At 43.3% G+C, this 22,606-nt stretch overlaps 2 long non-coding RNA genes across 3 annotated transcripts in view; one reads left to right on the top strand and one right to left on the bottom strand.

Annotated features, from left to right (window-relative positions):
- Nucleotides 1-22,606, bottom strand: part of LOC132534643 (uncharacterized) — a 56,972-nt gene that overhangs the window by 16,257 nt on the left and 18,109 nt on the right. The gene's annotated exons all lie outside the window — the stretch shown is intronic.
- LOC132534644 (uncharacterized) overlaps nt 8,373-22,606 on the top strand; it is a 95,478-nt gene continuing 81,244 nt past the window's right edge. For both annotated transcript variants that reach the window (XR_009546374.1, XR_009546373.1), the window contains exon 1: nt 8,373-8,788. This is a non-coding gene — a long non-coding RNA (uncharacterized LOC132534644). The remainder of the gene's footprint in view (nt 8,789-22,606) is intronic.

Below are 22,606 nucleotides of genomic sequence, written 5' to 3'. Positions count from 1 at the left end.
CACTCCTCCCCTCTCAATTTTTCTCTGCCCTATCAAATTCAAAGATACAGAAAAAGAAATATTGGCCATCAGGAGCAGTGGATTCATAGACACTGAGGCCCAGTGATAATCCTGGTGGCAATAATTAGATAGATAAATAAATAAAATTTAAAAAATATTTACACCATCACTTTTACATTACCTCAGTGAAGCTGCTGCAGATTGCAGCTAGGCGCCACAGTGTATATGGAATCCTTGTGCTGGGAAATCAATTTGAAATTTGAGCAATGCTTGGCCTTTATTTAAATATTGGGACATAGTTTTACTTTTGTCTGGGGAGGTTAGCACATAACAAACAGCAGTAAAACAAACAAACAAAAACCGCAAATGAAGTTTCTTGGGAGGAAACAGAAGGTGCTTGTAAAAAGTAAATTTTGTCTCCTATCTTCTCTCCACATTACTCCAAGCTGGAGGTTTGAGATGTTCCTTTGTTTATACTCAGATCTTCCCTTTCTCCAGGGTAACAAATGCTTGGCCTTGTCATAATAGGAAGAAGCATTCCCGAGGTACTCTGGCAGAAGACAGATCCTAAGTTCCTCCTGTTTTCTGTAGAGAGACTTGCATCTGAAACAGTATATAGTGTCTCGAGCTAGCTTGGGCACATCTGAGTAGAAGTATATAAAGGTGGAAGCCAGGATCTCCAGAAATCTTACTATTCCTAATGTTTTTCTGTTTATAAGTTAGAGTTCTGAAAGAAAATGCATGTAGTATGAGCATGAGAGGTAAACTTCTGTAATACATGCTTAATAATGAGACACTGAAGTCCAGCACTTGATACTAGAAATAATGAGTCTAGTGGTTTCTTAAACAAACAAACAAACAAACAAACCCCAGAAAAAACCAGACCAGAAAACCCTCCAAATTTCCCGTGTTTAGGAGCCACGTGGTGATTCCCCCGGAAGAGCAAACACACATAACCGTGCACGGTGACACGGGTTCAAGAAAAACCCTTGGTTCCCACCCGTAGGGAGTTTTATGACTGAAGGAATAGTGCTGCAGGTCTCTGTCTGTCTGTCTGTCTGTCTCTCTCTCTCTTTCTCTCTGTCTCTAGAAGAAGAAAAAGAAATACTGCCACCAGGAATGGTGGAATTTTCATGCAGGTAGAAGTCCCAGTGAAATCCCTGGTGACAGAAAAATGAATAAATGAATAAATAAATATAAAACTCTCTTAGTTTCTGTGTTTGATAGGATTTTTTTAAATGAAGTCAAAGGATACTTGAAACCAGGAAGGGAAAAAGTGTCAGTCATCTATCATCTCTTTAAATTTCCGCACTCCACCCTGTGCAGTGTGCTTACTAGCTGTGTGCATTTTCTTGGGGGAAAGAATTGTGCAAGTTTGCCCCATCAGCAGTTATGGGACTGCCTTCAGTAGAATTAAAGTTCTTCATTTTTTAATAACCTAGCCTCATAACACATCTCTCACTGCAGATATGAAGTATATAGAATTTGTGTTCTTTTGATCACAGACACGTATGTTAACAGAGATGGGGAAGTGGGTGGTGGTTTGAAAACTTAGCACAACGTTTGGGTTCTGTCATGGAGTGATCACTGCATGTCTCTGGATGCTATTGAATGTGAGAGGTGTGCCAGGATTTCTGCTTCTTCCTGGTGAGTAAACCCAGAAAGCCTTTCTCCAGTAGGGCGAAGATTGAGAAATCATACCCTCTTTTTACACCTCTTGGTGGAAAAGGATATGGTTACTCTTTTTTTTTTTTTTGCAAAATACCTTTTTCAAAAAGGAAAATGTCAAATGTTCATCTGTGCAGGTCTCTCTGCATTTCAGAGATTCTTGAGTTCTCTTTCCAGGTGGCACTTGGCATTGTCTGTGGGCATTTTTGGTCATCAGAAAGGGGATGCTGTGCAGCTACAGATGCTGCTAGAGTCTTATTAGTGGCAGGCATTCCCTCTCCACAGCAAGTAATGACCTGATCCAAAGGCCAGTCTTCTGAAGATTGACATTAACAGACAATGAATGGAGAAGATGTGGTACAGATACAGTGGGATAGTACCACACAGGCACAACAAAGACAACACATCTTCATTTGTGGTAGTTTGGATGACTTTGGAGGAGAGAATGCTAAGCAAAATAATTCAGAAGGGGAAAGACAGATATGATAGGATTTCACCCATATTTGGAAGGCAAAGCAACAAAGCAGATGATCAAACAAGGAAAAACTGTCCATTCTGACTGCAGAATAATGGTTGCCAAGGGGAAGGAGGTTGAGAGGGGCATGGAAACTTAGTCAAGAACCCCTCAATCTTACAATGTCAGATAAACTAGTTTGGGTGAGGCTCAGGATGTTAACACACAGAGATGGTAGATTATAACGTGATACTCTGGAATCCTCTACGATGTTATAACACACTCTATGTCGACGAAAGTTTTCCCAATGCTGAGAAAGTTGCTATGGTGGTTTCTTCTCTTCCTTCTTTTTTTCCCCCTCTTCTTCCTCTTCTCTCCTCTTCTTTCTCCTTCCAGAGCACTGCTCAGCTCTGGCTTATGGTGGTGCAGGGGATTGAACCTGGTACTTGGAGCCTCAGGTATGAGAGTCTCTTTGCATAACTGTTATGCTCTCTCCCATCTCACATGATGGTTTCTTCTTTCTAAGCATTTAACAGCACACACTCCAGCCACCTTCTCAACCTCTGCCCAGAGCAGAGTGGGCAGCCAGCGAGTCCCCTGTCTCCTCCTGACTTCAAAACACCTACCTTCCTTGTGAATTCAGATGCCCTCCCAGCCTTTTGCAGACTTGGGAATTATATACAATGCAACTACCAATCACACAGTGGAGGAACTGCTTCAAAAGCAAAGTCAAATGGTTGAGACTCTGGCCCTTCTCTCACTGCCCATGACTCAGCCCACAGCCTCACTGCATTTCACTCTATTAAAATGGCCATTAAATACAGTGAAACCAGGATGAGATGGGAGCATGGTGCATCCTTCTCCTTGTCTTAAGCCTGTAAAACTAGAGTGCACTCAGGATAGTGTATTTCATGCTTTATGGCCACTTGGGCTTACTGTAGAAGAGAAGCATCAAACATCTTTCTCTGATTTATGAAGTTGTATGTGGTCCGTCATAGGCTGAGGGCTGGGGCAAGTTTGCTCTCTACCATGTCTTTGAACAGAAAAGGGACGGAGGGGGATTTGTCTCCTTGTTGTGTGTGCTGCAGTGTCCACTTGTGGTTCTGTCAGTACCACTTTTTTTTTTTTGATACAGACTGCCTCTGGGCTTATTTCCATAGCAATCGCACTGCCTGATGACATATTTAAAAGGTGGTCTTGTTGTTGTCTGGGGTGACAGAATTTATTGCCTTGGTACTTAAAAAAAATCCTTGGTTTGGGCATAAATGCAAGTAGGAAGATGGGAGGATGCCACACAAATTGAAGGAGGTCCATCCAGTACGACACACGTGTACCTCCTTTGTTAACACAGAGTTCTTCCAGATGATGATTTCTAAATTTTTGTGGAATAATAAACTATGTAGAATACCCAGATATCCAACCCATTCACTACAACAGACATTATAAATAGTAATAATACCTACTGTGACTAATAAGTCTGCGTTTTTTTTTACTGAAAAGAGGTAAGACTTCTCTCTCTCTCTCTTTTTCTTTTTTTAAATATTTATTTATTCCTTTTTGTTGCCCTTGCTGACCTCTCTCTCTCTTTAAGAGAAGTGTTTACTACAGTGAGGGAGAGAGAGGATTTCCCACAAGACAGAGAGAAAGAAAGACAAGTCAAAGTTGCACTCCAGTACATGTGGCTCTGGGGGTCAAATCTCAGGCAACCTCAGACACAAAAGGTCAAAATTGTACCTGTTGGGGGCTGGGTGATGTGTACACACTGCCCTGTGCAAGGACTTGGGCTCAAGCCTCCCAGTTCCCACCTGCAAGCCTCACAAACTGTGAAGCAGTGTTTCAGGTCTCTGTCTCTCTTTCTCTGTGTCTTTACCCACATTTCATCTCAATTTCTCTCTGTCTCTATTAAAAGCAAAACAAAACAAAAACTCTCCCAGGTGAGTGTGGATCGACCTGTCAACGCCCATGTTCAGTGCGGAAGCAATTACAAAAGCCAGACCTTCCACTTTCTGCACCCCATAATGACCCTGGGTCCATACTCCCAGAGGGATAAAGAATAGGAAAGCTATCAGGGGAGGGGATGAGATACAGAGTTCTGGTGGTGGGAATTGTGTGGAATTGTATCCCTCTTATCCTGTGGTTTTTGTCAGTGTTTCATTTTCATTTTTATTTATTTTTTGCCTTCAGGGTTATCACTGGGGCTCAGTGACTGCACTACAAATCCACTACTCCTGAAAGCTTTTTTTCCCTTTTGTTTCCCTTGTTGTTTATCACTGTTATTATTGTTGGTACTGCTGTCATTGTTGTTGGACAGGACAGAGAGAAATCAAGAGAAGAGGAGAAGACAGAGAGAGGGAGAGAAAGACAGACACTCAAAGGCTTGCTTCACCACTTGTGAAGCGACCCCCCTTCAGGTGGGGAGCCGGGGCCTCGGACCAGGGTCCTTAACATTAGTTCCTGGGCTTTGTACCATGTGTACTTAACCTGCTACCACCAAGCCCCCCAGTGGTTCCTTTTTTTATTATTATTTTTTTTATTACTATTATTATTTTTTATTTTAGTTATAAAAAGGAAACACTGGCAAAACCATAGGATAAGAGGGGTACAACTCCACACAGTTCCCACCACCAGAACTCCATATTCCATCCCCTTGATAGCTTTCCTATTCTTTAACCCTCTGTGAGTATGAACCCAAGGTCATTGTGGGATGAAGAAGGTGGAAGGTCTGGCTTCTTTAATTGCTTCCCCCACTGAACATGGGCATTGACAGGTCAATCCATACTCCCAGCCTGCCTCTTTCCCTAGTGTGGTGGGGTTCTGGGGAATCGGAGCTCCAGGACACATTGGTGGGGTTGTCTGTTTAGGGAAGTCTGGTTGGCATCATGCTAGCACCTGGAACCTGGTGGCTGAAAAGACAGTTAACATATAAAGCCAAATTGTTGACTAATCATGAACCTAAAGGCTGTGGTAGTGCAGATGAAGAGTTAGGGGTGGGGTGGGGCATCTCTGTTTTATAGATAGCTAGTAGGCCTATTTTAGTTATATTCCAAAGGGCCTGTGGCTATATTAGTTTTTTTTTTTCTTTTTTCCTCTAAGCCTGACATCTGATATGCAAGTGGATCCAAGTTATTGTCTGGGGAGATGATGTCATGGCTGGAAAAAGGACCAGAAAGCTGGGTTAGGGAAGAGAGTAGCTCCCAAATATGGGAAAGCTGTATAAATATTGTTGACTGTAAATCCCATGGATTTGATGTGATCTGGGGCCCATATTCAGTTTAGGAGCCTATGTGACCTCTGTATCCCTGTAGAAATGAGCTCACATTCTGTGGTCATGAGTAGGAACATTCCAAGCTGCCCCAATATCAGGACCCATCTTCCTCAGGTGTAGCATAGAGTATGTTGTCCATCCTCCCTTTGGAGGATGGGGAACATTCTCTACCATTGTTGGTCTAAGTTGAGGGCAAGGCCCTATGGGGGGGGGGGCACAAAGATGTCTATTCTGTTGTTCCTGATAGAAATGACCAGTAACAATGGAGAGAGGGATTTATTCAAGGTCTAGGCCCATCATATCTGTTTGGGAATCTCAGGACTCCCTGACTAGGGCCCCAGCTGATGGAGTGGCCTGATAGTGACTAAAGAGTCATTAAAGTATGCCAGTCTCTTGTCTTTATTCATCTTTTGCAGTCCTTGCTTTGATAAAGTTAGCTTTATAGTAAGAGAAGTGTAACAGGAAGTAGCTGAGGAGGGTATCTAAGTCTAAGTAGACACTATTTCATTATGAACTTTATACAGACTCACTGCAGACTATTGTGTCCCTTTGCTTTCAGGTATATATTTTGCCCTGATTTATGGATACATGTGAACATATGCTCTATCTCATGGGACCTAGTATATATTTAGGTTTTGGGACTTTGTTAGGAAGTGAACCACCTAGAATGGAATTAGAAAATCCTATGAAAGGAAGGGTCTCACCCAAGCAATGAGGCTGAAGGGTTAACAGTCCATGCCTGACATCTCTGGACACAGTCTGAAGTGAAGCATGCTGAGGTGTTTCCTTTTTATAAATACAAATAAAAAAGACAACTCTCCCAGTCAAGATAGTTTTTCAGCCAGGTGACTTTTCTTTTATAAGCCTTCTTTAAACACAAAAAATGAGTCTGACTTATTTGTTTAATAGTGGCCAAGGGATCTGAACCCACATAATCTATAGACAGATTAAATACTGTCAATCAGACCCTTTCAGAGACTATAGCAAGCAAGAGAGACTTCGGTTGATGGTCTGAGATTGTCTATTTTCATAAAGTCCTCTGATTTCTTTGCTGAAACACAAACTGACAGATTTACCATCTCCTTATCTGTTTTTCTGTCCATCTCTGTTTTCTCAGCATTTGATGCTGTCCAAAATAACACAAAACTTCTGTTCTCTTTTCAGTCTTTTTATTTATTTATTTAATAGAAGATGAGAGATAGAGATAGAGAGGGAGAGACAGAGAGAAGGAGAGACACCCTAGAAGATGAGATAGAGATACAGAGGGAGAGACAGAGAGAAGGAGAGACAGAGAGAAGGAGAGACACCCACAGCATTGCTCCACCACATGTGAAGCTTCTCCCTTGCTGGTAGAGACCAGGGACTTGAACTTGAGTCCTTGTGCATGGTGATACTGGCCCGCTCTGCCCTTCTCTCTCCCCTTCTCTCTCCATCTGCTCCTGGCTCTCATCTTTATTGTTCAGGAGATGTAGTTACTCATTTGCTTTCTTTAACAATTTTTTTTGTTTATTTGTTTTATTTTAGTGAGAGAGAGGTCTACAGAGAGATCGTAAGAGAGACTAGAGCATTGTTCATCTTCAGTTTATGGTGATGCCTCAGGCATGGATACCTTTTTTATTTTATTTTATTTTATTTATTTACCCACAGAGTTATCACTGGAACTCAGTGCTTGCACTATGAATCCACTGCTCCTGGAGGCTATTTTTTCCCTTTTGTTGCCCTTGTTGTTTATCGTTATTATTATTGTTGTTGTGATTGCTGTCATTGTTGTTGGATAAGACAGAGAGAAATAGAGAGAGGAGGGGAAGACAGAGGGGGGGGGAGAGAAAGCTAGACACCTGCAGACCTGATATTTTTTTTTCCTTTTGAGGTAGAAGATGATGATCAGGAGAGATGAGAGAGGGACTGTGAGAGCAGAGCCACCTCAGCACCGCTCCACAGCTAGTGAAGCTTCCTTGCTGTAGACACACTACCTTGGGAGCAAACCAGACCAAACCCAGCTGGATTTGTTTCCTCAGCTGTACAGTAACAATAAGGCTGCCTCGTTAGTGGGTATAAGAGTCACATATTAAGCTGAATGGGTCCAGACTCTGGCTCGGCAACTTTTCATCTCTATGACCTTAGATAAATAATAGTCTCTTTGTGCCTCAGTTTCTTCATATCTAAAATAGGGATCTCCAAATACTTCAGTGTGTGTGTGTGTGTGTGTGTGTGTGTGTGTGTGTGTGTGTGTGTGTGTGTGTGTTTTAACCAGAGCACTGCTCAACTCTGGCTTATGGTGGTTTCGGGGATTGAACCTGGTACCACTGAGCCTGAAGCATGAAAGTCTTTTACATAACCACTAAGCTGTCTCCCCCATCTTCACAGTGTTGTTTTAAGAATTCAGTGTCAGGCACTCTGGCAATGGAGGGCTTCTTGGTATTGTGATCTTTCTCTCTCTGATTGAAAAAAAAGTGGAACAGATGGTGAAATTGTGCAAGCACAAGGCCCTGGTTACACACACACACACACACACACACACACACACACACCTTGTGTAGTAAAAATCCCAGAGCTGAGGCTGAAACTTGGGCAGAGCTCTATTCTTATTAGTAGGCTCAGCTCAGCTCTGGCAATGCCTGTGGAAGCGATTTATCACAAAGGTGGAGTCATTTCAGGTGCGTATGCATGAGTGTGGCCATTTTTCATCTTTGCCACAGTCCTGAGATGGTGGCTAAGACATGGGCTCTATAGCTATCTTGGCTGGTGATGTCACAGCTGTGTGACTGCTGGCATGTTGCTCAACCTCTCTGTTCCTGAATGTTCTTATTCATTATTAGTGAGAAAGGTCACAATACTGTCTCTCCTGTTGTATAACTGTGTGATCTAGGTACAACAACACACGGGGAATGGGAACAATGGGAGTATTAGCTCCCACGTGTGATACAGGTGACTGGGACCTTATGATCTCAGCTCTGTTAACCCCCCAACTTTCATAGTACTGCCTGACCTCAGGTGTCCTCTCAGGCTAGTCAGAGGTCTGGCGAGAAGCTGAGTAAATCCCAGCCTTGGGTTCAGCCAAGCAAGCTTCATAACATACAAACACTTAATACTAATTTGGATTTGTCCCACCCTGGCTAGTCATCCCTTCTCAGAAACACTGACCAAATCTGAAAATCGCCTCCAGCTCTGCCGCTCATGTAGGGACTCATGTTTTCCAGCGTGGCGAGCTCATTTCAGCGCCTCTCCCTGTGAAAGATATTTATCACCGTGGTGGGCATTCCTTTGTGTTAAATTAATCTTTCAAGAGTGAGTAATGACCACAAGAGCTGGAGTCCTTCTCTTCTGTGGTGGGGATGCAGTGGAGGAATCCAGCCCAGCTTGGTCAGCAGAGCCGAGATGGGGGAAGGCTGACAGAGCAGGTGAGGTGTGTGTGGGGGTGGGGTGGGGGTGGTAGGGGCCTGTGAAACTCTCTGCTACCTTGATAGCGATCCATCCTGATGCTTAATGTGAGGCTCTTGGTTACAGAGAGGCTCCTGGGCGCACCACTGAGAGTGAACTGTCTTTCATTTGGCTGCTCCTCAGAGTATAGCGAAGGCTGAAATGTCGTGTGTGTGTGAGTGTGTGTGTGTGTGTGTGTGTGTGTGTGTGTGTGTGTGTGTGTGTGTGTGCATGTGTGTGTGTGTGTTGTTTTATTCCATGATGAATCAATTCATGTCAGAAAAACAATTCATTGTTGTCACATAAGACAATTTCGGCAACTTTTGGAAACGCATTTCTAGTGAATACACTTGCTTTTATATGTGTGGCCATTTCCCCTCCCTCCCTCTCTCCATCGTCCCTTCCTTCCCTCCTTTTTCTCTCCCTCCCCCTTTCCCTTCCCTCCCCCCTCTCCCCTTCCCTTTCTTTCCCTACTCCCTTCACTTCCCTTCCCTCCTGCCTTTCCTTCCCCTTTCATCCTTCCTTCCTTCCTTCCTTCCTTCCTCCCTCCCTCCCTCCCTCCCTTTCATCCTTCCTTCCTTCCTTCCTCCCTCCCTCCCTCCCTTTCTTCCTTCCTTCTTTCCTTCCTTCCTTCCTTCCTTCCTCCCTCCCTCCCTCCCTTTCATCCTTCCTTCCTTCCTTCCTCCCTCCCTCCCTCCCTCCCTCCCTTTCTTCCTTCCTTCTTTCCTTCCTTCCTTCCTCCCTTCCTTCTCAGATATGCAGAGAGAGAATGAGAGAGACCACAACACCAGAGCTTCCTTCAGTGTACTGGAGGCCAGACTCAAACCCTGGTCATGCGCACGGCAGAGCAGCACACTATCCAAGTGAGCTAATCAGCTAGCCCTGTACTCAGGATATTTGATTGGACTCATTCTTGGTGCTTGATTTCCTCTGCTGCCTCAGAGCTGTGGCAAAGCTGAAAAGTGTCTGTGCTCACACATACACACCTGAAAGTTTATAGATTCCCACCTGACATTTCTTTTCTAGATGGAATCTCAGCCATACTCACTCTCTGGGATCAAAGTAAGTGGATGGCTGCAGGTTATTCATCCCACTTGCAAAAGCTAGGGGTGAGGGGAGAGGGGAAGGGGAGAGGGGGGAGGCAGCCTGCCACCTGACAGCTTGGGGTGGTGCTGCAGCTGGGGCGTCCAGGCTTAGCTGGGATCCAGGCTCAGCTCTCGAATGTTCAGGTGCAAGATGCCTTTTACTTCCTTAGAAGAAAAGCAGGACTTGTTCTCTGTCAGGAAGACCTTGCGGTTCATAGAGGGGCGACTGTGAGCTCGGTGTCCCTTGGTGTCACGGTCAGTTTGTGTTTTTTGAGTCACTTAGTGGCGGCCTTGAGAGAACCACAGTCCTAGGTGTGTTCGGGCGGTATTTTCAGACAGTTAAATGCCAGAACAAACAGCAGAGACTGCTGAGGTTGGGAGAGGCTGGGTCTGGCCTATTTAATTCTCATATGTGCTGAGACAGCCAGTTAGATACTGGATGTGGTTCTGGGAGATTTTAGTCCTTTTTCCTCTCTTGTATGAAACAATTTATCTTTTTCACTCCATTCATTTTGCCTCACACTGTTCACTTTTCAGGGTCATGAGGTGGGATGGTCACATGCAGAATTATTTGTGTTGTCCGTTATTGTCTTTAAAAACACACAAAAAACCAGAAGCTGGGCGGTAGTGCAGTGGGTTAAGCGCACATGGCGCAAAGCTCAAGGGCCAGTGTAAGGCTCCCAGTTTGAGCCCCCGGCTCCCCACCTGTAGAGGGGGGTGCAGGTGTCTATTTTTCTCTCCTCTCTGTCTTCCCCTCCTCTCTCTTTCTCTCTGTCCTATCCAACAACAACAGCTATGGCAACAACAACAACTACAGCAAGGCAACAAAATAGGAAAGTGGCCTCCAAGAGCAGTGGATTCATAGTTTAGGTGCCAAGCCCCAGTGATGACCCTGGAGGCAAAAACAAACAAACAAACAAACAACAATAAAAACCCCACAAAACCATGGTAGTTTTGATTTTCACATAGTGATACTTCATTATTGTAGAGGATTTAGCATATTTGGAGTTCATCTTTTAGCTCATATAAAAATATACCTGTATTTTTATAGTCTATATTTTAGAAACATTTTTATTTGTTTATTACTGGATAGAGACAGAGAAATTGAGAGGGAAGAGGAGATAGAGAGGGAAGAGAGGGAGAGAGAGAGAGACAGAGAGGCACCTATAACTCTACTTCGCCATTTGCAAACCTTCCCCCTTGCAGGTGGGGAACGGGGGCTTGATAACAGGTCTTTGCACACTGTAATGTGTGTGCTCAGCCAGGTGTGCTACCACCTGGACCTATAGTCATTATTTTAAAATGGATTTGATTGTACTAGACATACTACTTCTCTTACGGCACCGGAGCTATTGCACTGCTTCTCTCAGCAGTGTTTTCACTATTAACACACACACACACACAGACACACACACACACACACACACACACACACATTTTATTTACTTAATTTTAATAGAGAAATACAAAGAAGAAGATACAGAGAGAGACACCAGAATACTCCTAAGCTCTGGCTTATGGTGGTGCTGGGCATTAAACCTGGAACCTCTGATGATGCCTCAAGCATGAAAGTCTGGTACACAAACCACTATGCTATCTCCTCCCCAACCCAAAATTACATTTAACACTGTTCAGAAGCATCCCCTCCTTTCATAAATAATTGCTACAAGAACTACAACGTTTAATTTATGTAATTGAAGTCTTTTTGTTTATTTATTTATTTATTATTAGATAGAGACAGAGAGAAATTGAGAGTGGAGAGGGAGAGAGACAGAGAGACACCTGCAGCAATGCTTCACCACTTGTGAAGCCTTCCCCCTGTTTCCCCCCTAGGGACTAGGCTTGAACCTGGGTCCTTGTGCACTGTAATGCATGCGCTTAGCCAGATGCACCACTGCCTGGTCTAGAACCACAACAATTTCTACATGACCATCACACTACAGAAATCTTAGCAGGAGAAAGTCAAATTTCTTTAAAAACCACAAGTACCAGCAATAACACGCTTTACTGCTATGTTGAGGGTCTATTTCTCCATTCCTGGTGGAGGTGAGTAATGATTTAACTATGTGAATGTCCCCATATGTTCGCTGGGGTTGCTAATTTGCGTCACCACCACTGCGGGCAGAGCCTGCACCTCAGAGACATGGTGTCACATGGGCTTATTTCTCACTTGGGAGACCTCTCAGGGCAGGGGGGCTTCCCTTCAGTCTCGCAGCTGCACCAGACGGACAGTCTCAAAGGCAAATTCATCTGAGAAAAGGATGACAGAGGTGCATTTGTCTTCTCCCAACCTCAGCAGTCTCTGCTGTTTGTTCTGTCGTTTAACTGTCTGAAAATGATGCCCGAACACACCTAGGACTGTGGTTCTCTCAAGGCCGCCACTAAGTGACTTAAAAAACACAAACTGACCATGACACCAAGGGACACCGAGCTCACAGTTGCCCCTCTGTGAACCGCAAGGTCTTCCTGACAGAGAACAAGTCCTGCTTTTCCTCAAAGGAAGTAAAAGGCATCTTGCACCTGAACATTCGAGAGCTGAGCCTGGATCCCAGCTAAGCCTGGATGCCCCAGCTGCAACACCACCCCAAGCTGTCAGGTGGCAGGCTGCCTCCCCCCTCTCCCCTTCCCCTCTCCCCTCACCCCTAGCTTTTGCAAGTGGGATGAATAACCTGCAGCCATCCACTTACTTTGATCCCAGAGAGTGAGTATGGCTGAGATTCCATCTAGAAAAGAAAATATCAGGTGGGAATCTATAAACTTTCAGGTGTGTATGTGTGAGCACAGACACTTTTCAGCTTTGCCACAGCCCTGAGGCAGCAGAGGAAATCAAGCACCAAGAATGAGTCCAATCAAATATCCTGAGTACAGGGCTAGCTGATTAGCTCACTTGGATAGTGTGCTGCTCTGCCGTGCGCATGACCAGGGTTTGAGTCTGGCCTCCAGTACACTGAAGGAAGCTCTGGTGTTGTGGTCTCTCTCATTCTCTCTCTGCATCTGTTTAAAAGAAGGAAGAGAGAGAGAGAGAGGGGGCTGGGTGGTGGAGCACTTGATTAAGCACACATAGTGGGAAGCACAAGGACGGATGCAGGGATCCCAGTTCAAGCCTGTGACTCCCCACCTGCAGGGGGCTCAGTTCACATGTCATGAAGCAGGTCTGCAGGTATCTGCCTTTTTCTCCCCCTTATCTTCCTCTCCTCTCTCAATGTCTGTCTGTCCGATCCAACAACAAGAGCAGCAGCAATAACATTAACAGCAACAAAAACAATGGAAAAAAGATGGCGCCATAGTGTAGGCACCAAAACCCAGCAATTACCCTGGAGACAAAAATGAAAAAGAAGGAGGAGGAGGAGGAGGAGGAGGAGGAGGAGGAGGAGGAGGAGGAAAGCTAGCTATGGCTTATGAGCTTCCAGGTATTAAATCTGGGAACCTTTTACACATAAGTCCCTGTGTTCTACTACTGAGCCATGTCTCTGGTTCAGTGAATTTTTATAATGATATCTTTTGAGGGCTGGGGAGATAGCATAATGGTTATGCAAAGAGACTTTCATTCCTGAGGAAACAAAGGTCCCAGGTTCAATCCCTAGCACCACCATAAACTAGAGCTGACCAGTGCTCTTGCTAAAAAAAAGAAAAAAAAAAGAAAAGAAAGAAAAGAGAGAGGAAACAAACCACACACACACACACGCACACGTACACGCGCACGCGCACACGCACACGCACACGCACACACACACACACACACACACGCACACACACACACACGCACACACACACAAACTATAATGGCTTCTGTTGATGGAATCTACTAATGTAACTAATTAGCTAATTCATATAGAGCTTTATTCTGTCATTAAGGCCCTGAGACAGTTGTATATCCTGAAAACTGGTGTATATTTAGGGAGAATATGATAAAGGAATTTATTATTATTATTATATTTATAAAATGGAAACATTGAGAAGACCATGGGATAAGAGGGGTACATTTCCACACATTGCCCACTCCCAGAGCTCCATATCCAATCTCCTCCCTTGATAGCTTCCCTATTCTTTATCCTTCTGGGGGTATGGACCCAGAATCATAGTGGGATGCAGAAAGTGGGAGGTCTGGCTTCTGTAACTGCATCTCTGCTGAACATGTGCATTGGCAGGTCAGTCCATACTCCAGCCTATCTCTCTTTCCCTAGGGGGGCAGGGCTCTGGAGAAGCGGGGCTCCAAGACAAATGATGGGGTCCTCTGCCCAGGGAAGTGGGTTGGCATCATGGTATCATCTCAAACCTGGTGGCTGAAAAAGAGTTAAGATATAATGCAGAACAAGTTGTTGACTAATCATGAACCTAAAGGCATGAATATTGCAGATGAAGATTGGGGTCTTAGTTTTGGAAAAAGCTAGTAGGTCTGTTTTAGGTATATTCCATAGGGCCCATGACTTCACTAGTACAAAACCTCAAAACCTAGATATATAGACCAGGGCCCATGAGATAGGGCATATGTAAATGTATCCATAAGCTAGGGGAAAATATATACCTTAAAGCAAAAGTGCACAATAATTTGCAGTGAGTCAAAAAAAATAAAGCAAGAAAGTAGAAAGAACTAAAAAGATGCCATAAAGTACCTAATGAAATTGTTTTTACTTAGATCTAGATAGCCTCCTCACCTAGCTCCTATTACATGTCCCCCAATCACTGCAAAGCTAAGTGTGTCAGACAAATTAAGGACTACAAAAGCTGAATTGAGGCAAGAGATTGGCACACTTTAACAATGATGCTTTAGTCACTACCAGGTCACCCCGTCACTTGGGGCCCTATTTAGGGAGTTCTGGGGTTCCCACACAGGCATGATGGGCCTAGACCTCTAACAGAATGTGCTCGCCACTGTCCCTGGTCATCTCCATCAGGAACAAGATAATGGGCCCCTTTGTGGGCCCCTATAGGACCTTGCTCTCAATGTGGATCAATAATGGTAGGGAATGTTCCACTCTCCAAAGGGAGGTTGGACTTTACCTACTACCTGAGGAAGATGGGTCCTGAAATTAATGCAGCCTGGAATGTTCTTAGCCGTGACCACAGAATGTGAGCCCAGACCTACAGGGATGCAGAGGTCACATACGCTCCTGTGCTGACTATGAGCCCTAGATCAATCTGATGGGGTTTACAGTTAACAATATTTATACACGTTCCCCATATTTGGGAGCTACTCTCTTCCCTGATCTAGTTTCCTAGTCCTTTTTACAACCATGAAACCATCTCCCCAGACAATAATGTGGGTCCACTTGCATATTAGAGAAAGGAATTTTTTAAAGAAATATTCTGTGAATATTGCTGTAATAACAAGGCACAGCACACATGTCTCTGTGCAGACTTGCTGTGCTTCCTTCACTCATGTGTAGCCTAACCAGTAGGGTACCTGGTGGGGCAGAGAGAACACTGGTTTTGGTGCCAGACAGAGCTCTGCTCATCTCCCTGTATCATTACTTACAAGGTGTGCACTATTTTAAACAAGTTGTTCAACCTCCATGCCTTTCCTTATATAATAGTGATAGTATCCCTCATGTAGTCTTTTTTTAGACTATGCATAGGGAAATATGTATAAAGTGCCTGAACATAGTAGGTAATAAATGGTATGTATATGTTATCTATTTATAAATGTTGTGTGTGTGTGCACACATTTCTCTTTGCAATTCTTAAAAAGCAGCATGTTCAGGCTTATGAAGCAAGATACTTTAGACTTAGTGGGGTTAGGGGCACAGAATTCTTGTGGTGGGTATGATATGGAACTCTTTTGTAGTCTTATAAAAGAACTAAATGTCTACACACAAGGAGATAGGCAATAAATTCCTATTAAACATAAAAAAAGACGTCTTAGATTTAAGGATGATATTTAAGTTAACACTGATGCTAAGGAATTTCATCAAATCTCTTAGGAAGTACAAATACCCAAATAATGGGGAAAAATAAAAACCACTTGCTCAAGCCAGCAATAAAACTTTGCGTGAGGGAATCCAGAGGTGTGACCACTGGTTGGACTGTGACCTCCAACTGGTGGAATATGGGATGATCACTATGTCCTCGGCTTGGAAGTGTAGGTTTTGACAGGACATCTGGTACTGTTTTTCTCAGCATGGCTGTTTTTATGTCATTTATTATCTATATTATACAGGAAGAAACAATGAGGATAACATCTAATTTCAACTGTGATGAACCTTCCATATGGAAATCTGTTGTCACTTGGCAGGGCTGGGGTCTCCCATGGAGCTGTCTGAGCTGGCTTGGGGAAGGGTGGATCTGGGGAGTTTTGTTTTGTTTTTTTTAATTGGGGAAATTAGTATCTTAATAGCTGCATAGTATTCCATCGTGTATATATACCACAGCTTTCTCAGGCACTCATCTGTTGTTGGGAACTTGGTTTGCTTCCACGTTTTAGCTATTATGAATTGTGCTCTATGAACATAGGTGTACACATATCTTTTTTGGTTGGATGTTATGGAGTCCTTGGGGTATATCCCCAGGAGAGGAATTACTGGGTCATATGGAAGATCTATGTCTAGCCTTGTGAGAGTTCTCCAGACTGCTCTCCAGAGAGGCTGGACCAATTTTCATTCCCACCAGCAGTGCAGAAGGGTTCCTCTGTCCCCACATCCTTTCCAACATTTGTTGCTGCTGTCCTTTTTGATGTATGCCATTCTCACAGGAGTGAGGTGGTATCTCAATGTTGTCTTTATTTGCATTTCTCTGACAATCAGCGACCTGGAGCAGGTTTTCATGTGTTTGTTAGCCTTTTGGATCTCCTCTGAAGTGAATGTTTTGTTCATAACTTCTACCCATTTTTGGATGGGGTCATTTGCTTTTTTGGTGCTAAGTTTGCTGAGCTCTTTGCATATTTTAGTGATTAGTCTCTTGTTTGATGTATGGCATGTGAAGATCTTCTCCCATTCTGTGAGGAGTCTCTCTGTGTGATAGTTTCTTTGGCTGTGCAGAAGCTTTTCAATTTGATGTAGCCCCATCGTTTTGTTTATGCTTTAGTCTTCCTTGCAATTGGGTTTGTTTCATCAAAGATGTCCTTGAGGTTTAGGTGGGAAAGTGTTTCACCAATGTTTTCCTCTAAGTATTTGATAGGTGGGAAAGTATTTCACCAATGTTTTCCTCTAAGTATTTGATAGTTTCTGGTCTAACATCCAGGTCCTTGATCCATTTGGAGTTGATTTTTGTTTCTGGTGAGATAAGGTGGTTCAATTTCATTCTTCTACATGTTTCAACCCAGTTTTCCTAGTACCATTTATTGAAGAGAGCCTCCTTCTTCTATTTAATACTTTGGGCCCCCTTATCAAAGATTAGATGTACATAGGTGTGGGGGTTTAGTTCTGGGCTTTCAATTCTGTTCCACTATGTGCCTATTATTGTTCCAGTACCAGGCTGTTTTGATGATGATGGCCTTATAATATAGTTTGAGATCTGGAAGTGTGATGCCTCCATTTCTGTTTCTTTTCCTCAAGATTGTTTTGGCAATTCTAGATTTTTTCTGGTTCCAGATAAATGATTATAGTTTTTTCTTCACTTCCAATCTATATTCCTTTGATTTCTTTCTCTTGCCTGACTGCTATGGCAAGAACTTCCAATACTATGTTGAAGAGTAATGGTGATAGTGGATAGCCCTGTCTAGTTCCTGATCTGAGGGGGAATGCTATCAGCTTCTGTCCATTGAGTATGATGTTGCTGTAGGTTTGGTATATATGGATTCCACTATCTTGAGGAATTTTCCGTCTATTCCCATTTTTTATAGAGTTTTGAGCATGAATGGGTGTTGGATTTTGTCAAAGGCTTTCTCTGCATCTATTGAGATAATTGTGGTTTTTGGCTTTGCTTTTATTGATGTGGTTAATGACATTGATTGACTTACGTATGTTGAACCAGCCTTGCATTCCTGGGATAAATTCCACTTGGTTGTGATGCACAAAATTTTTGATATACTGCTGTATCCAGTTGGCCAAGATCTTGTTTAATATTTTGGCATCTATGTTCATCAGAGATATTGGTCTGTAGTTTTCCATTTTTGTTATGTCTCTATCTGCTTTTGATATCAGGGTGATGTTGACTTCAAAGAAGGTGGAAGGGAGTGTTCCTGTTTCTTTGATCTTATAGAAAAGCTTTAGTAGTATGTGTATTAACTGTTTCCTGAAGGTTTTGTGGAATTTGTTTTTGAAGCCATCTGGTCCAGGACTTTTGTTGTTGGGCAGATTCTTAATAATGGTTTCTATTTCTTTGTCTGTGATTGGTATATTTAGGTTTTGTAGTTCTTCTTGGTTCAGTTTTGGAAGGGCATATGTTTCTAGGAATTCTTCCATTTCTTCCAGATTTTCTAGCTTGGTGTCATATAGTTCTTCATAGAAGTTTCACATGATTTTCTGTATTTCTGTGGTGTCAGTTATGATATCTCCTCTATTCACAATTCTATTAATTTGAGTCTTCTCCCTTTTTTGTTCAGTGAGTCTGGCTAGGTGTTTGCCAATCTTGTTTAATTTTTCAAAGAATCAACATTTGGCTTCATTGATCTTTTGTATGGTTCTTTTATTTTCGATGTTGTTTATTTCTGCTCTACTTTTAGTGATTTCTGTCCTTTTGGTTGCTTTAGGGTTCCTTTGTTCCTCTTCTTGTAAGTCTTTAAGGTGTGCAGTAAGGTTGTTTATTTGAGCTGTTTCTTGTTGTTTAATATGTGATTGTATGGCTATGAGTTTCCCTCTCAATACTATTTTAGCTGTGTCCCAAATATTTTGTTCTATTCTCTTAAAGAAGCTTGGTGGAACTTTGATGGGTATCGCATTAAATTTGTATATGGCTCTGGGGAGAATATTCATTTTGATGATATTTATTCTTCCAATCCATGAGCATGGGATGTCTTTCCATTTCTTGGTATCGGTTTCTATTTCCTTGAACAGTGACTCATAGTTTTCAGTATACAAGTCTTTCACTTCTTTGGTCAGCTTTATTCCTAGTTATTTTATTGATTTTGCTGCAACAGTGAATGGGAGTGATTTCTGGATGTCTTCTTCTTCAGTTTTAGTGTTTGCATAAAGAAATGCCACTGATTTTTGTACATTGATTTTGTAGCCTGACACCTTGCTATATTGCCTGCAACTTGGTGAATGGAAGGTGGTAAGATGTAAAGCAGGATAAATTGTTTTTAATAAACAAGAACCTGAAGGTAGGAATTGAGCAGATGAAGTTAGGGTTCTTTGTATGGGAAGAAGCTAGGAAGTCTATTTAGGTATGTTCCAAGGGGTCTATTACTTTAGTAAGTTTTGCTTGAGCCTAATAGCTAACATGCAGGTGGACTAAAAATATTATTTTGGAAGATGGTGTCAGAGTTGAGAATAGGGCTAGAAAGCTGGATTAGGGCAGAAAGGATTCCCCAAATATGAGGAAAGTATATAAATGCTATTAACTGTTTACCCCATCCATCTGAGCTAGGCTATATATATATTTTTTTTTTTTTCATACTTAGCACAAGGACCTGTGTAACCTCTGAGTCCCTGTCAGTCTGAGCTCTCAGTACATGGTCACAGCTGGGAATATTCTAGGTTGCACTCATTTCAGAACCAGTCTTCTTTGAGTAGCAGAGTAGGAGACCCAGCTCTTTCTTAAAATATGTGTAGGTTTTGATGACACAGACGTACACAGGCAGAAATCTCTGCTGCTTATGGAGTTCATTCTCTAAGCCTCAGTCTAACCAGTGCATAATGGGACCTATGGCCTTTTCCTTCTTTCCACCTACCCTTCCTTCCTTCCTTCCTTCCTTCCTTCCTTCCTTCCTTCCTTCTTTCTTTTTTTCCTTCCTTCCTTCCCTCTTTTTTATTGGGTATAGATAGAGAGTAATTGAGAGGGGATGGGGAGATAGAGATGGAAAGAGACAGAGAGACACCTGCAGCCCTGCTTTGCCATTTGTGAAACTTTCCCCCTGCAGGTGGGGACCAGGGGTTTGAACCCAGGTCCTTGTGCATGGTAATGTGTGCCCTTAACCAGGCATGTCACCGCATGCCCTCCCCAATTCATTCTTCATTGACTTCTTTCACATCACTGGTCCCTTCAGCATGAGTGATAAACTTCTACATCCACTCATTTTTATAAAATATTTATTTCATTTCCTGTGAGATAGAGTTTCATAAGAGAGAGGGAGAAAGAGGCCAGGACTGTCCTCCGCAAGTGCTGCCAGAGCTCTAGAGGGACCTGAGGCACACAGTTCCTGTGTCCTTCCAGCTGATCCACTTCCCCAGTGCTCATTTTTAAAAATCACTTTGGGTGGGGGTAGGTGGTGACACATCTGGTGAAATGCAGGTGTTGACAGGCACAGGGACCCAGATTCAAGCCCCCAGTCCCCACCTTCAGAGGGCAGGGGCTTCATGAGCAGTGAAGCAGTGCTGCAGGTGCCTCACTGGCTCGTTGTCTCCTCCTTTAGCCTCCTTCCCTCTCAATTTCTCTCTGTCTTATCAAATAAAATAAATGCATAAAGTTAAAAAATCACTTTCTGGAGGGGGCCAGGTGGTGGCACATCTAGTTAAAGGCACACATTTCAGTGCTCAAGGAGTTGGGTTCAAACTCCAGCCCCCCATCCCCCGCCACTGGGGGAACACTTCATGAGTGGCGAAGCGGTGCTGCAGATGTCTCTGTCCCTCTCTCTTATTTTTTTTCTGCTTTATTTGACAGGATAGAGAGAAATTGAGAGGGAAGGGGAGATAGAGAGGGAGAAAGAGAGACACCTGCTGACCTGCTTCACCACTCATGCAGTGTCCTGCCTGCAGATGGAGTGCAGGGGCTCGAACCTGGATCCTCATGCATAGCGAGATGGGCGCTAATGGAGTGCACCACAGTCCAGCCCCCTCTGTCCCTTTCCTATCTTCCTTATTCCCTCTCAGTTTTCTCTCTGTTTCTATTAAGTAGATAAATAAACGTCTATTTAAATAAATCACTCTCCTGAGGAAATGTTGGTCTACAGGGTTGCTGACACAGGGGCACGGCTTTACATCTCCCCAAGGTATGTGCGTTCATTCTTCTTTTCCTCCGCTTGACCTTCATCGCCTCTCCCTTCTCCACCCCTTTGGTCTTTTAATCTACTGTGATAGATCACAGCTCACTAAGATTTCTCCCTGTCTGACCCTTTGCTTAGTTTCTCTGGGCCCACCAATGAGGGAGATTCTTTGGTTCAGCTTTCCATTCTGTCTTACATCACTTAGCACGGTTCCCTCCAGTTCTTCACTTAAGATGTTCTCTGTCTATCCTGTGCTAGCAGGTTCTTTCTCTCTTGAAGTTTTCATCATCTGTTTCTCATAATAGGTACACCTTAAAATTTATTGTTTTTTTCCCCTCCGTTTGCTTACCTGCAGAGGGCCAAAATGTCACCTAGGACATCTGATAGACATTGATAATTAGTGAGGAAGGAGAATGATAGTAACCTCCCCAAGACTTCAGCGTTCCAGGAAATATATTTTATAACCTGTGGTTCCAATTCAATGAGGTCTCCGTTTGGAGATGATGAAGACTCAGGGGGCATTAACATAATCCATGCTCATTGTTCTGAAGATCATGCTGTTATGAAGAGCTTAACATTTGGGAAAAAAAGGCTGGACAGGGAAAAAAAAAGATCACCATCAAAGAGGGTACAAGTTATTGAGGATGACTTAGCTAGAATATATTCAGGTTATTAGACTTGGAGATGAGACACTGCGAGACCTCAAATCCTTCCAATGTTCCAAAGTCCTCTTCTAGTATGCTCTGAAATGGAACAAAGAGAACAGCTCCCCTGGCTAAGACACTGATGGCCTCGTGCTGTGCGCTAACTCAGACCAGATTTCTAAACCTTCTTTTTGAAAATGGGTTGGGTTCCAGAGCTAAGGGCAGAACCACAAGTTGTGCAGCTGAGTGCTCCTGCCAGCCAGAGGCCTAGAGTCTAGCCCCTTTTAACAGTTATTTTGGTGGAGGTGAATGCAGTTGAAAGGAAACCAGCTTTCTGTAGCTTCTGCCTTTTCTTGACCTGCCCCTGAACCTGGGCCTCTGAATTCTGTGCCAGTGCGAGCTCTCTGCTGGATGGAGGGTGGGTGTGGGGGCAGAAGCAGGACCAAGCGATTGAACAAGTAGGACATAAATCTGTCTCTTTCCTCATTCCACACCTATTCCTCCTGGCTCCTTCTTGGCGTTGCTGAAGGTCCGTTTCATGCTTTGCACATCGTCATGGAGTCATCTATGCGTTCTCTGCTCTCTTTGTTCCTAGCAGACACTGATTTCTAACAATAATAAGAAAAATTTCTTTTGCCAAAGTATCCATTTTCTGCTCTATTTGCTCAAATTATTCTGACTTCCTCATGTTCCCCTCACACTTCTAATACTTGACTTTCCTGAAGTCGCTTTTGTCAGCATGACCGGTGACACCTGTGCTGCTTAAACCCTGAAGTCACTGTTCTGTTTTAACTGTAGCCCCTCTCTCCAGCAGCTTAGCACTGCTGCTGAAGGGCTCTCTCTCTTTTTCTTTCTTTCTTTCTTTTTAAATATATTTATTTATTTAAATTTATTTATTAAATAAATTTAAAAAGGAGGAGGGAGAAAGAACCAGACATCACTCTGGCATATGTGCTGCCAGGGATTGAACTCAGGACGTCATGCTTGAAAGTCCAAAGCCTTATCACTGTGCCACCTCCCGGACCACCTCTCTCTCTCTTTCTAAGTTACCTT

Source organism: Erinaceus europaeus, chromosome 19 (assembly GCF_950295315.1).
Source record: "Erinaceus europaeus chromosome 19, mEriEur2.1, whole genome shotgun sequence".
Lineage (NCBI taxonomy): Eukaryota > Metazoa > Chordata > Mammalia > Eulipotyphla > Erinaceidae > Erinaceus > Erinaceus europaeus.
Note: the sequence above shows the minus strand (reverse complement) of the source record. Positions and strands in the feature narration are given on the sequence as shown.